The sequence below is a fragment of the Rhodnius prolixus genome, unplaced genomic scaffold, assembly GCF_049639745.1.
Source record: "Rhodnius prolixus isolate KJV_2025 unplaced genomic scaffold, Rpr scaffold_1, whole genome shotgun sequence".
Taxonomy (NCBI): domain Eukaryota; kingdom Metazoa; phylum Arthropoda; class Insecta; order Hemiptera; family Reduviidae; genus Rhodnius; species Rhodnius prolixus.
The window spans coordinates 57,815,791-57,831,122 of NW_027411581.1; the positions used below are offsets into that span (position 1 = coordinate 57,815,791).

A 15,332-nucleotide genomic window follows, 5' to 3' on the forward strand; every position below is an offset into this window, starting at 1 on the left:
CTATTTACCGGAACATGTGTGGAAGCATTTTTTATTTTTTTTAATCGATATTGCTCCCGATGGCACCTAACTTCAAATTTGAACTTCTAGCTTTCCATTTTAGAGTTATACAGACGGAGACTGGCAGATTATTTTATATTTATTTTGTCAACTTCTACTACAATTGTAACTAGTAAGTAACGTCCTTAAAAACGATTGTAATCTTTCTTTATTTAACTAGTTGACGAATGCTGGAGAGGTGAAATAGAGTAATGAAGAAGAGATTTTGGCTTTGCTCGCATAATTTTTTCACAGAAAATAACTTGCAGACGGTCCCTCCTACCAGGAAAGAAACCTACTTTACCCCTTCTCTATTCGCTCTTGAGCCTCTATTAAAAGCAGTTCCGTTCTCACCTACCTATTGTTTCTAGGGACACCGACATAATGTCCCATCAGGCATTCAAAACTCTCTTGACACCTTTATCTGCGTGTCCTTCGTGAAATGGTCCCGGGGGCTATTCCCCCTCCGGTTATTGTTTCAAGTTTTTTTTTTGTTTTTTGTCCCGTCATCTCGTTGTATCTTTCTTTTTTTAAGCCCAGAGGAGAGAAGGGCTATAAGTTCAAGTAATGGGTTAAAACACAGTGGGTAAACACAATATGGTTGATGAAACCTACAGTGGTTTGGAGAGATTGGTTGCGTTATAATAGTTGAACTAGAAGGACAAAGTGTCTTTTTTCTTGATCAAAAGCGAGCGTTGGAGAAATGTTTGCGAGAAATTAAGAGAATGGAGCATCGGGTGAAAACTTTTGGGTTGACAGAAAACTTTTGAAAGTTTGTGATTAAGTAGCTAGATGGAAAATAAAAGGATAAAGTTTTTCCTCCTCGTACAATACATTTTAGGAGATAGATAATGGAAATTTTCTAACTTTGCCATCTTTTTCTTTTAGAAATATTTTTATTATTATTATTATTTTAGTCTGTGCTTTATAAAAACTCATCACGAAATCTCCAAAAAAGTCTAATGTCTACTTAAAACTTGAACTTTGGCTCATTGGTTCCACTTGGATCCTAAATGCCAGCTAAGATCTGATTTTTGTAACTTCTAGGTCCAATCACGAAAACCGCATAAGAAAGAGATGTCCTATACACTTTAATGCAATGTCCCAGGGATAGACATTGAGCCTAGAATGTAGGGATGATATATAATTCGACTCTTACCCGTCAAATAAGCGATAAAACCACGAAACGTTAATAAAATACTTCCTCTTCCTTATATTGTTAAGGGGCCCTTATAACTTTGATTGTTTTTTTTATTCAGCTCACTAACTACAAATTATACTTTGTGTTTTCAATTCCTTAACGCCAAACGATGACCAAAGTCGTGACAATAATAACAACGTTCAATTGTTGAACAACGTTCAACTTGAACGCTTTCTAGAAGTTTACAGTTTATTTATTTTTCTTTCTATTTGGCTTCTGGAAAGTTAGTTGAACATTATTTTTTCATTTGCTACATAATCACGAGGAGTAGAGGGACTTCCAAGATGTGGTTAACCAATGAGAAGTTTTCTCTCCTCATGTTCTCAACATTCATTTTGTTGCGCCAACTAAAACCATCAGAAAACCAATGAAATGGCCCTCGCTAGTCTTCAAGTGAAGACTGCACAATAAAACCCACCAGTTTCACTGGCTTCCAACAGAAAAGAAACCGTCATCAAATTCTAGATTCCACAGATTTCATTAGTCTACCATTTTCAATTCAAACGTTTGCAGTTTTCCGTTGAGATACCCATGACTGTCAATAATTGCCAGTGGCAGGATTTGAAAGCAGTGACTGTTTTTCACCTGCCCAAAAGAGAAATCAGAATAATTATTTGGTAATTTTGTCTTCTGGTATGAGATTTTGCCCATTAATTTCCCTAATGGTGCCCAAACATAATACTTTAAGACTGTTCTTTCTACTATTCACATATATAGAAAGTATTTCTTAAAAGCATATTTTTTGCTTAAGACCACTATGTTTAATATTCTACTGGATAAATATACTCAAGTTTTAGGTCTCCTTTATATAAGATCAGTTGGAAGAAGGACATTCCCATATGTTTTGTGTTTTTAATGAAGCTCCCAAAAAAAGCAATCAAGTAAAAAATGAAAAACGATAGCACTGCAAACCTTACAATAGAATATATTTTAAATGTAACTAGATACATAGAAACTAACTTCTCTTGTGACAACATTTTGCTTCAGTTATCACCAACAACGAATGGAACTGTGTTGGGAACTGCGACCCTCTTTTGTTTGAAGATGAAGTTTGAGATGTGAAAGAATTGAAGAAGCGAGTGGTAAAAACAAAAAACGGTATACTTGCTGAAAGAGAAAAAACAAAACAAAACAAAACGTAACACGGCCTCTTTTGTAGCCCTTGAGGAAGGAGAGGGTTGGCATAGAAACAAAAGGTAGGACAATAATTGATATGCACAAGAAAAGACTACGAAGAGGGATGGAGGAATAAAAGGAGAAGGGTGTTGATAGTAGAAGACTACCAGTTTGCTAGCGTACAAGGTATTTGAATAAGAAAGGACCATGAGGATTAGGCCAATAGCAAGTTTAGAAAAGCTCAAACTATTGATCTCTATCTTGATCACTCTTGGCAAGAAGAATGTATGCTAAAACAGTTGGGCAGTATCACTGGAACTACTTTACTGCACTTGTGTGCTAATGCAGTTTACTAGAATTCAGTTTAGATGTGCTTTATTTTGCACAGAATCTATTCAACGATCACATTGTTTATTTATTTACCCCAAAACTGAGCGTGAAATTGTCCTAAAAATACTGTGCATCAATCTAGACTTTGAAAACTGAATCCAGACGAACTAATCAAATGCTTATTAGTAAACAAATAATTTTTAACCAGAATTAAAGTTCTGAGATTGAAAAAACGAATAATTTACAGTTACAGGGTTTCAGTTTAAAATAAGGGCAGGAAAAATATTTGAAGCTACCTAGATAAACCCAGGTTTAATACCAAATAAAGCTTACAAGTTATTTAATACACCAAAAACATGATTGAGTATTTTCTGTAGCGAGAAAACAATTTGAGAAGCTGGTAAGACACTAAGCAAGCTTTTGCCAACCAATTACCTCAAATATTGACATGTCTTTAAGTCAATGAATCTCGCCGACCCAGATCAAAGACAGGAAAATAATGAAGTATAGCGCTTCGCCCAAAACAGGACAGCAAATCAAAGTTCTGATTATTTATTTTATTTTATCAGTTTTATAATTCTGCGCTTCATCTTCTAAGGCAACCGTAGTTTCTAGCCAGAATATTGCCACCGTCAAGGACGGTGTTATCTCATAAATAAAGCAATGCTAGCTTGTAATTGCGAATACAGAACGTCCGACTTTTATTACTAACGGAAGTAGGCATTTATTAAAACAGCGTTGTAACCAAGAACAAAAAGGAAAAGAAAAGGTCTGTATAAAATTTGGTAACTATGAAAATTGACATAAAGCCAGAGCTATTGATGAATTAACGGTAGTTTGATCAATCCTGCCGCATGGACATCTAATTAATGAGTCATTAATATCTGTATCTGATTTAAGAAATAGTATTTGTGATATGTTTGATTGATAGGATACGATTTAATGATCCAAGGTCTTTTTAACACCAATTTTAAGCTTACGCAAACTCATTTTTCTTCGTTGAGTAGACCGATGATGTCTCTGACATTCGAATTCTTAACAAAAGTCTACTTGAGTTTTCAAATAAACTTTTGTATCTCACAGAATATTTCTCATAATCAGCTTAATTTTCCTTGAGTTTTAGCCAAAGTATATGCAGCTGGCAACCATCTGGTTGAATCAATATAAGTTTTACCTTTGGGAGTCTTTCCTTTAGTCATTCAAGCCGAAAAGCGTTTTCCAATTATCTAATTATACAGGGAAAGTAAAGATAATTTTAGAAAAAGTAGGATGGGCTAGAACCTAGGATCTAACCTACTCGCCTACAAAATAATAGTTTAATTATTACAAATAAGAGACTATGAAACGACGTAATCGTTAAGGTGTTGAAGCACGTGGCATCCAATCTACTTAACAACTTACACCTGTTCGCCCAAAAGTCAAGTATCAGTGAAAAAGAAAATAACATCCCCCTTGGCTCTATCAGGTAAAAAAAAAATACAGGTATTGATCTCTACAGGTGAACTTCTAAGCAGCATCCCTCGTTGATTCCATTTGATATTCAACAATCAATAACCCTTCTTTTTTTATGCGGTTGTATCATTGAATAGAATACATTATGTAGCACTTCGAAATACATTTTTACAGTAATAAAATGATTAAATAAAAACTCTAATAGAAAACATTTTTAACATTTTCACATTGCCAAATAAATTTTCTTGAGAGCCACAATAAATTTACTTTTTTCAACTCCTGAAGTTGTGTTGCCTTGAAATAGAATAGTCTTCAGAAGCTAAAGCCTTTAGTCACCTTTAAAAATAAATATTTCCAAAAATAAATCACATTCACTCTGAGCTGCAGAAATCCTCTCGCTCAAGGCCCTTTTCCACTTGATATAGTTGTTGTTTCCTTTTTTTGATTACCTTCTTCGACTTCTTTTGAAACATCTGATTCTGTACTGCGAGGTTACCTCCCCTTACAAACATCCTTCCATGACATTCAGGGTTTCCTGCTCTCCCTGGCGCATTCTGTCCATATATTTGTCTCTGGGATTATATCCTTGCTGATCTATAGCAAATTTTCAAAATATTTTAGCCTTCTAGCCTTGAAAGAGGTTCTCAAAATTGCTTCCAAGTATTTTCTTTGTATCTTTTCTTCACTCTTTCCCGGTAGTCTATTTCAATGGATAGAAGTCTATTTCTTTCTTTTTGGATAAGAATATTGGTTTCTGCTGCTTATAATAGTGCTATATATAAGAAGTTTGTTGCTTTTTAAACGTTTACATCAGAGCATCGTTTTGAGCCAACCTATGACTTTTCTCCTGTCGTTTATTCCTTCTAACAACCATCTTTGAACCAAATTCATCTTTGATAATCGAGCATAGATTTTAACGCTAAATCTCTACTGCTGACAGCTCTATTTATGATCATTATTCCTGTCTTTGATCCTCTACCAGAGATCAAGGGAATCTTATTCAAAAACAGAAGGAAGATCGGAATGTAAAAGCATTAGAAAACTTTCAGTTGAGAAGATCTTACGCATTGCCAAGATATGGGAGGTATAGACACAATTGTTCAATACTTTTGACCCAGTTCAGTCGCTGAATTGGCCATCATCTCAAGCCAGTCGCAACATAACAAAAATATTCTTCGCTGGATAACAACTATGTGAGGACATGAACCTCAAAAGGACTAAAAAAAATTGTCCATTTCTCCAAAAATATTCAAGTACAGTAAGTCGAATTTCTTACAAACTGGCCATTATACAGTTTGATAGAACATTGCAATTAAGATACTGATTAGTTTTATTTAAATATTTTTAAAATTCCCCGTAAAACAATGGTTACGGGAAGCGTGGCCACTCCTGGCTCAACATGTCATTAACATTTAACTACAACCAGTAATAAGAGAACAGTTCTTTAATTTAGCGGTTACAAAATTATAATGGACCCCTCTTTTAAGGTTGAAGAAAAGTATTCAACTTCTTAAAAAAGAATAAGGAATACAAAATTAAGTAACAAACAAATTGAAACAATTTAATTTCTCTGGTTGATTTAGAGACAAAGAACTAGTAGTGCGATTTGCAGGTGTTTAGAAATATTACAGAAACAATAGACTGGAATAGTTCCCATGAAGACCACCCTACTAGTTTATACAACTGGTTCTATAATTATTTCACCTGAAACTTAATTTTTTTTTTATTGTTCTAATAAAAAAAATTATTAATAATATTAGGGGTGTCGTGGAAAGGAGAAGGGAAAATATATTTGAATGAATGGAGGGCACTTAATTTTTTTGTATTTAACTGAATTAGTTCTTTTGATAAATTTTTCATTGAAACAGTTAAGTCTGACAGTTTGGCTGGAATTAAATTTGTTCGGTTGATGTGATTCGTTGGTCTCCTTTCACAGTACAGTTTCGAACCCCCATACCAAGTGACGAATAAGCCCGAGAACTGAGTGGGTTACAAACAAGATGTAGGATTATTTCTTTTATTTCAAAGACTTTTGTCTAAATAAGATATCTAAGTGAAAGTTTTCTAGTGTGAATTTTTTAAGTAAAGAATTGCTTCAGTGTATTGCACGGTTTATACCTGTATTATATAGTTATTAGTTTATACAGAAATATTTAAATTGGAAAAAATATCTGTCCAATTGGATGTCTGATGTGTTAAATCGTTTTTTCTAATTTTATAAGCAAACGCCAAAACGAGCTTCAGTGGGGCATTTTGCTTTGTGGGCATAAAGTATGTTAGATTCGTCACTTTGGTTTTTAAAGGGTTTCTAGGTGGGTTCTGCAGGAGCTAAGGCGTTACCCTTCCACCAATACTATATATTATAGCGAATTGAGATTAATGTAGTCGACCACTCTCTTTAAACCTTCTAAATTTATAGAAAATCAGATTGCGGGAAGAGATTTGCATGTGCACCCTAGAAATTTATTAGCCTTTTCTTTTTAGCTCAACTAGCTTAAAAGAAGCTAACTAGACATAGTTATCCTCCATCAATCTGACCAGTACGACCCCTGTTGAGGATATGCCGGGTTCTATTGTTTCAACACTTACACTCAATGTACATCGGGGACGCATTTTTTGCTCCTGTAGTCTCTCTCTCTCACACATACATTCACATACACACATAGACATGTCTTTTGACGAAGTGAAAAAGAAAAACTAAGTGGGGGGGAATCTCCTGTTGTCTTTATGTGAGCAGCTTCATTAATATATGCATCCCTAGTAGGACCGGTTGAATTGGGATTCTGAAACAATAGTACTATATCCCTACCCATCTGTACCTGTATTATTTAAGCCATGAATAGAAGGTAAGCCGAACTACCCAAGCCTATGCTGGGATATGTCACTAGGGAAAAATGTAGATGTTGGACCAACAGTCTTAGACATGACGTTGATATTATATGGTGACACAAAAATTTGATCAACCCAACCACTCTGAGTAACACCAGGCAAATTGTTAATAGGTTAGTGATTCTTAATTTTGGGTATTTAGAAAAATTGCAAACAATTTTAAATTTATTTTCTGTATAATAAATTTTCAGTATACATACGATTATTCAGCCAAGGATGAAATGGATGAAAATCTAAATCCGGTTAGAATCATTTAAAAAAAAGAAAAAAGAAATCATGCCATGATTTATGAAATTACGAATCATTACTTTCTCTTAATACAAGTAAGAGGAGTCACTGCGAAATCGTGCCGATTTTCAATCTTTAAGCTTTTACCGAAAATATTATACATATATTGTGCGTGAATAATCTCTATGTTTGTGAGTGAGCAGAATATCTCAAAAGACGACCCACATTGAGAGCTGAAAATTAGTTTTTTTTTTGTATAAGATCAGCCTTTCGGAACAGCAAATTTACGAAAACCAACGAAGTTTTTATTTTCTTCTCAATAACAGCCGCAATGATTCTAAGACTCAATTTTTTGGTACATAAGTTTTACAATTTTGATATTTTTTATTCGCGAAAAATCAATAAATCCCTGTCGAGAATGTGCTAGGTTACTTTTAAGCGGCTTACTTTACAATTATTGATCTAAAGACTTATATAGTGCTCAAGTATGATAATTCTTACAGAGGATTTTTAGTCGCTAAGATTTTTAAAACTTTAAAATAGAAAAAAAAAGGTATATAACGATATAAATATGTATATAAAGAGAATATGAATACATAGGTTTCGTGACCGTAAATTGTTAAACTTAGAATTCAAGATTTGCGGGGAATCGGTCAAATAAAAAACAAACTTGTCTTCTTGCCAACGTTTCTACAAATATATTGTCCTCTTCAGAGCCTGGATATTACAAATACACAAATATAAACAATTCAGTAATACAGAAAATCAGTAAAAAAACAGTAATAAAAGTATAAAAATAAAATAAATAATAAATAAAAAAAATAAAATAAAATAAAAAATACAGTACAATAAATTCTTTATAATTATTGAAAACTTAAACCGCATAGCCACGTAAGTCGAAACGTTGGCAAGAAGACGAGTTTGTTTTTTATTTGACCGATTCCTCGCCAATCTTGAATCCTAAGTTTATGTAAAGAGAAAAAAGTATTTAAAGAATATTTTGGGGTGTCTGTCTTGGAACCTAATATGGGAAGATGCGCCACTGGACACACATACTCTCATTCTAATTTCTAAAATCCACTCTCTCGTAATCTTAGTACACTTACATGAAAAACAAAATTTAAAATTGCACGAAAACATAACCACCTCCTTACGGAACAGTAAGAGGAATTAAAAACCGCTGTAAATAAAATATAAGAATACACCGTCAGAAATAAATTACCTCTAAATTGCCAACAAAGTCTCTTTAAGTTTTTGCAGTCATGTTAGAACATCAACTGAAACTTCTTAATTAATTGTTCAATGCAAAAAAGTTATTAGTATTCCTAACTGCCAGATACATTCTTTACAACTTGGTAAGTTCTTTTTAGGAAGTTCTTGGTAATGAATTTGATCAGGATAGTCAAAGAAATTATTCAGTTAAGTGTCTTAACTTATATTTGTAGTGCTTATAAAAAAAACGAGGCCTAACTCTTTTCTTTTAACGGTTTACCACTTTTATAAATTTTCAATATTTAAAAGCTGCTCTCCCAGGGCAAGACTTGTGTAGGTAGTTGTTCTAAGTTCGGACCAATAAGTGGGAGATCATGAGTTCTAGTCAGCATTTAGCTGATACAATACTTTTCATTTATCTGGCAAAATGTTCTCAATGCGAAATGAAATTTGTCTATTACGTAATTTGACAAATTAAATAATTAATTACCTAGTTTTGAGTGGCCAGTACCATCTTTCTGAACAGGTTACCCCTGTTTCTCTAAAAAGAATTCCCTAGACTAATGGCGTGTGAAATGTCTGGGAGAGTCGCCAGATGCTAGTGGTTTTACTGGTTGAATTGTGACCTAATTTGGTGCACTTAATACTTTTGTTCACGTCATTTGTGCAAGTCGCGTTTATAACATGGTAAGGAAACTTTAGAACAGTATGTAAAATCTTGTTCTATGAGGCTTATCTAGAAACAATGGCATTTCCCTACAAATCCGTTGATTCTAAATTTGGTTTATTTCGGCTTGTAATCACCAAAGTTTACACAATATACGTATAGGCAGATGAATATGAAAACTACTTAAGGCTTGGAGGACAAAGGGTAACTCTAGAACATCGCCTTCTTGCACGCAATGTTGCAAAATATAACTAGATCACTTTCGCGTCTAGGTCAGATGTAGCAGCACGCCGCGATCAGTTCTTCAATCTAAATTTAGACGGAAATTTAATATAATCCGAGGTAGAGCAGATCTTTCTAGTCTAGTAAAGGGTTTGTGTCAGAAAAAAAAAACAACTTAAAGACACAAGAGATCTATTTAAATAGAATTTTCATACTTAAATCAACTATCTGTAGTTTCAAACATGCTTTGTAGCAAAGAACAGATGCAAGAACTCCTGATTTTTTTCTATAGAATTTCCATTAACAACTGTTCTAGTATATTAAAAAACTGGCGATTTCTGCTGAATTTGCGGAGACAATCAATGTTTTAATGCACCCAAGAAATGCAAAAGTTTGTGAAAGAACATTAACTTGATTCAATTAAAAAGATGCATGACTATAATTAGTTTATTTGACTCGGTGTATTTGTGCCAAAATTATTGATATTTCCTTCCTCTATTAATATTAGTAAATAAATACACTCCTCAAGGTTTCCAATTCAAGCAGCTAATTTAGAAACAAAAACCAATAAGAATACATTACCTTAGTAATTAATTTCTTATCCAATGTGTTAAACTACCGAATTATTAAATAATTGAAAAATAAAAACACATAAATCTGCTAAAACATTAATCAACTATTTTCATTTAATCACTTTACTCTTTTTTCTGAACACTAAAACATATGTTTAGCAAAGTTAAAAAAACCTAAAAACTTAGCAGTAAGGTTTTGAAAGAATAATGTAACCTTTGATCAGCTGAAGATAATTTTAATTTTATAATCAAAAATATATCAGTAAATAAACTCTGTTTACAATATGTTTAAGAAAAAATACTGATGCAATGTATACGTCCCTTTAGGGCAAGTACATATTTTAGGTCATTAAAGCACATAATTTGTAATATGAATTTTTATTTCCTCAATCACACTTAAGAAAAAACGTGCGGGCGGTTTTTTTTCAATAGGTCCGCTTGTGACTGTCCAAAAACTGGAAAACGCACAGGTCAAATTTAATATTTCGTTTAGGTGTCGATCAGCAAAGGCGACCATAAGGATTTGGTCAAATTTGTTCAAACGGTTGTGGTAATTTATTGCTGATTTTTCCGACATTTGTTGCAATTTTTCCGACAACAGCTCTAACGATTTTTATTTTTATCTTTGTGTTATGTAGGTCTAATTCTTTTATTTGAAACTTTCCGGGAATGTACGTACATTTTAGAGGAAGAGAAGAATTTTGGTTTGTTTCTGAAGTTACATTGTTTTATATCTATTGCAAAGTTCTAACTTTTAATACATTTATACAAATAAAAACCTGGCTAAATTTATGAAGGAAAAAGGAAGAACGGATTCCCACTTTGCTGAAAATTTTGCTCAATTATAGACGATTTTCTGGAATGCCGTTCCAAATAAAGTTCTTTAAAGTACGAGTAAGTACTCTAAATATCTGGCTGTACTAACATTTTAGCGAGTAATTCAATTCTGATTCACCCTTTATTAGAAACAATTAAATCTTTATGAGAAGTGCATCTTGCTCCACAAAATTTGTCTACTTAAAAGTGAACTTTCAACAGAATGGCTTGGAATCCACAACCTAGTTCCGGATGGATTTTTGACCAATCCCCAAGTTTTTGACTCTCCGCTCAATAATTGCAATGTACTGATAACATTTTTACCTCATTTCTTCAGACTTTGTGTACTGATTGCCAGGTCTAGATCTATACATTTTTATTTGCAAGGTTTTACAAAAAAATTTAATTTTAAGGCAATTTTTGCAAAAAAAGAAGGACACGCTATGTAAGCCTTTTTACATTAATTTGTTTCTATTAAAATTTAGTTTTAAGCTACATTTATAAACTGATCGTATAAAACATTATCATTTTTTTTTTTAAACGTTTGTCGAGGAAAATTATTTTTGTCACAGTTCTGAATCGCAAGTTGCCCATCTGTTTATATTAGTCAGAATTTAATTGTTGCTAAGAGTTCTTAGTTTTAAGAATTTAAAGCACAACCGGATGCGTAAATCTCTTTAACGACTTCCCTTTAGACTTAATAAACCGGATTCTTATATTAAGAACTATGACTTTTGTTTTGTTTCGTTTTTTTAAATTAAAAATTGAGTTTAAAAAGAGATTTTTTGAGATACCATTTCCGTCAACATTCCTCTTGTAACAGTGAACCTATATTGCAGCCAACTAACATTTAGTAAAACTTTGAAGTTTAAAAAATACTTTGAGCATTATAGTAATAGTAATTTTGAGTGGGATCATGTAATTCAATCATTCATTTTAGTTTTACTATTTGAATAATGTATGAAGTTTAAAAAAAGTTAGGAGGGTAATTTTTTTTTTTAAGTTTGATGTATTTGTTGTGGAAGTTTTTTGATCAAACACCCCTTTGGATTGAAGCTTTATTTTCCATAAACAAATAAAGTATTCCACTGTTTTTGAGTGACATTTTTGTTTTGTAAATGTAAAGTTAAATTTTGACAGTTCCCTTGATAACACCAGCGAGATATAAACTCGATCGCCATTTCAATCTTTCCATCGCTTTGACTATAAACTGACAAACATTCAAACACAAGGACGCAGAGTATATAACAAATATATAAACATTTTCCCTGCAATATAAAAGAAAAAACCATCCCCTTTGATGCTATGCCTGAGCAATGCATATTGAAATATTGTCAATATCATCTTCACAGCACCCCATATGAATCTGACGGAGGGTATCCATCATGCTTCTCTCTTTTTTTTCAGGGTTCTTTCAAAATGGCCGCCTTTCACACCCACACTGAGTGTAGTTTCCTATTCAAAGCAGCCTCTCCTCCTGACTGTCTAGCAATGTGGGAGAGCCGCCCCGTACTGTCAATATTACGTCGAATTATCACCCACTCATGAAGTCCCTCATGATGCCGGCAGCCATAAGGGGTAGACATTTTCCACGCTCTCCTTTTTTTTTTCTTTTTTTTTTGTTCATCAGTATTTTTGAAATCCTCATCACCTTATTCCCCGGCTCTGCTCTACCACTTCACCAATATAACCCTGCAACAAGCGAATGAATTCATTCTTACGCTTGGCTAATTCAAATTACAAGTCTGTCCTCTTTCTTCTTCTTCATCTTCTTTTTCCTGAGCTGCTGTTTCTTTTACCATGTCCTTAATATTTCTTCCTTGAATAGAGCAATTTGTCTTTTAGAAATAGTGAAGAAGGGTCTGCACGTGTTCCGCTTAGGGCGGTAAAGACTTTCTGAAAGACTATTATTTAGTCAACAAATTGTCCTTCTACACCCTCCTGCAGAAAATTGAAAAAAAAAAAATCTCGCCTGCCTTTGGGCGCATTTATGACAACTCCCTCAGATAATTAATTTCTCCATAAAAATAACTAGCATTAAAATGACTTTAAAATGTAAGAATTTTGAAAGAGGGAATGTCATTTTCATGTAAAATATCATTCAGATTGTGTTCTAAGTTCTTATTAACCTGGAATGATTCAAAACCGTTTTCGAGAAAAATGTTTGTAATGTTTTTCGACTTTTTCTCTTAAAATAAATCATCATTCCTAAAGTAATTACTCCAAGAGAAAGAACATTATTTTTCCAAGATATGGAAAAAATATTGTTTAAAATTAATAGAAGCATTCTTCTAGTTTGGAAACTAGGCTTATTGGAGGAAGATGAAAAAAAGTTACACTTAATAATAATAATTCTTTCATCTATCAGATTTTCAGCCAGGGAGGTTCACATTCTTACTTTCATTTTATGGAGGCCGGTGTTCCTGTGATAAGCATTCTTGGACAAATTCTCTTTATCACATCCATATTATTGTAATTTTTATTTCACCGTCTCATTTTTAATTTACATTATATTATCATTTTATTACAGTCATTCTTTCCCTACAAATTGATGCTGTAGGGCATATCCGCATCTTGCAACTACACTTCTTTCTTGAGCAATGGTTCATTAAACGGAAAATAAATGTTAATGAACAAAAGTGCTAAAATATTACGTTTACATTTATCCTATATACTTATTTCTGCACTCCCTGCACAGATACAGTTTGATACCTTGGACACTATACTGACAAAGAAAGGCCAAGGCCTTTGCAAGCAATTCCCTCAAAAGTGTCAAAAAGCATGAACTTTTATGTTGTTGCCATTTACTTAAAACCTTAAACCTTGGAAGTTATATATGTTATACGTATACATCAGAATGGCCGCTCATAGATCAATTTCTTAAGTACAGACCTTTAGGTTTCTCCTTAATTTTTGGTGAAAGGTTTATGGTATTTGCTTTGTAAAATATTTATGGAGTGGAAAAAATAATCTCATCAATATAAAATATAATACTGTTCTTTACTAGGCGCCACGGTAACCTAGCGGTTAGAGGGAGACCAGTAAAGCTAATATGTATTGTTGGTTAGTAGGTTCGATTCCCGGTCTTAGGCCTTGGATTTTATTTAATAGTTAATAAGAGAAATTTACAGTAAAGTATGTTTGCTAGTCGCTTCCGTCCAGGACACCTAATTGGTAGTTGGGCGTTAAGCCCGCCTGAAAAAATAGGCGATTACTTTACTTTACTTACTGTTCTTTACTAAATCTAACTGAAAATTGTATACAGGAAGAAATAATATTTCTGTGATAGGGGAAGAATTGAAAAATTAATATAGGGGTAAGAACTAAAGGTACAATAACAGGAACAGATAACAGGTGCTATCCTTACAGACACGTGGACATTGTCCTTAGAAGACGCGTGTTGCTGGACACCCTACAGTTATAGTTGACTATACTGGTCACTCATAAGGCACACGCCCATCTTTTTATTAAATAAAGGGTGGACATACGTGGTCCAATCGTTTTACAAACTAATGTATTAGGGATGTAGCCCTCTCCATTCTTTTACCTGTCTTAAAGTACTTAACAAAGAAGGGCCCCCACAAAAAAGGACAAATAGATCCTTCTTGTCAAGCAAATTATAAATGCTATGTAGGTCATTTAATTGAAACCAGTAGCAAGAAGAGTGAAATTCAAACATTTGATAAAAATGTTGGTGGCCTTAAGATTCTCTTTCTTTTGCTTATTTCTTGTCTTTAAGACTATACAAATTTTTAATTTTCCTGACCCTACTTTCTTACGGTTTTTTGGCAAATTAGTTGTTGGCCAATTATTTACACGCACATCTTTTACTTTAGTGGACCAACTAAAGAACAATCAGGTAGCTGCCGCACTTGAATCAGATGGAATTAGCCGGAGTATCCTGTAGAACATTTTGAGGCACGGTCTTGGATCAGAGGATCAATACAAAGCAGAAGGATAACATTGGAGGTGAATCTTACAATGAGTATTGAAAGGCCAAGAATAAAGAATTGCATTTCTTAATCGCTGGACGTTTGGAAAGGTTACAATTCTATCACAAACTTTTCCAGTATAACACTTAAAATAACTGTTTTATTAATATTTAAAATTGATTGGGTTGTACCGATTGATTGAGCAAAAGCATTAACTAATTATAATTTTTGTACAGAGATGACAGCTCGCTGAGCTGGAGAACATTAGAAAAGTTTTCTAAAGATGAATTCCATAGACTCATTTAGTATCTACATGCAATTGTAAATAATGAAACAGCAAACTATTTCTTTTTAGAGTTTTTTCTAGACAGGCTACTTAAACTTAGGGCCGAAGTGTAGGGCTCTTGGGCGGTCGTTGGGCACCAGCACTGGTCTCTTGGGCGCAAGGCGAAGACCTTGAGGTTATTCAGAGGACAGCCTCCCATCTACAGCACTTGGAGTTTTGGGGGGGGGGGCTGAAGAGATAGTTACTTATAGTTATAGTCGGCTTACGACTAAACATCCATCCCACCTGTCTCTGCTAGAAAAGCAAATAGTACTACTATTCATGGTCGTACTGGTAACTCAGTGAACGGGTCAAGATCCTATGCATATTG

The 15,332-nt window shown here is 33.6% G+C and overlaps 1 protein-coding gene across 3 annotated transcripts in view; it reads right to left on the minus strand.

The window, feature by feature from the left end:
• Su(z)12 (Polycomb protein Su(z)12) overlaps nt 1-10,112 on the minus strand; it is a 53,014-nt gene extending 42,902 nt beyond the window's left edge. For 2 of the 3 annotated variants that reach the window (XM_074112335.1, XM_074112334.1), the window contains exon 1: nt 9,939-10,112. The gene's annotated coding sequence lies outside the window, so the exon portion shown is untranslated. The remainder of the gene's footprint in view (nt 1-9,938) is intronic. The other variant, XM_074112333.1, reaches the window with a different exon arrangement.
• Between the last annotated feature and the right edge of the window lie 5,220 nt (nt 10,113-15,332).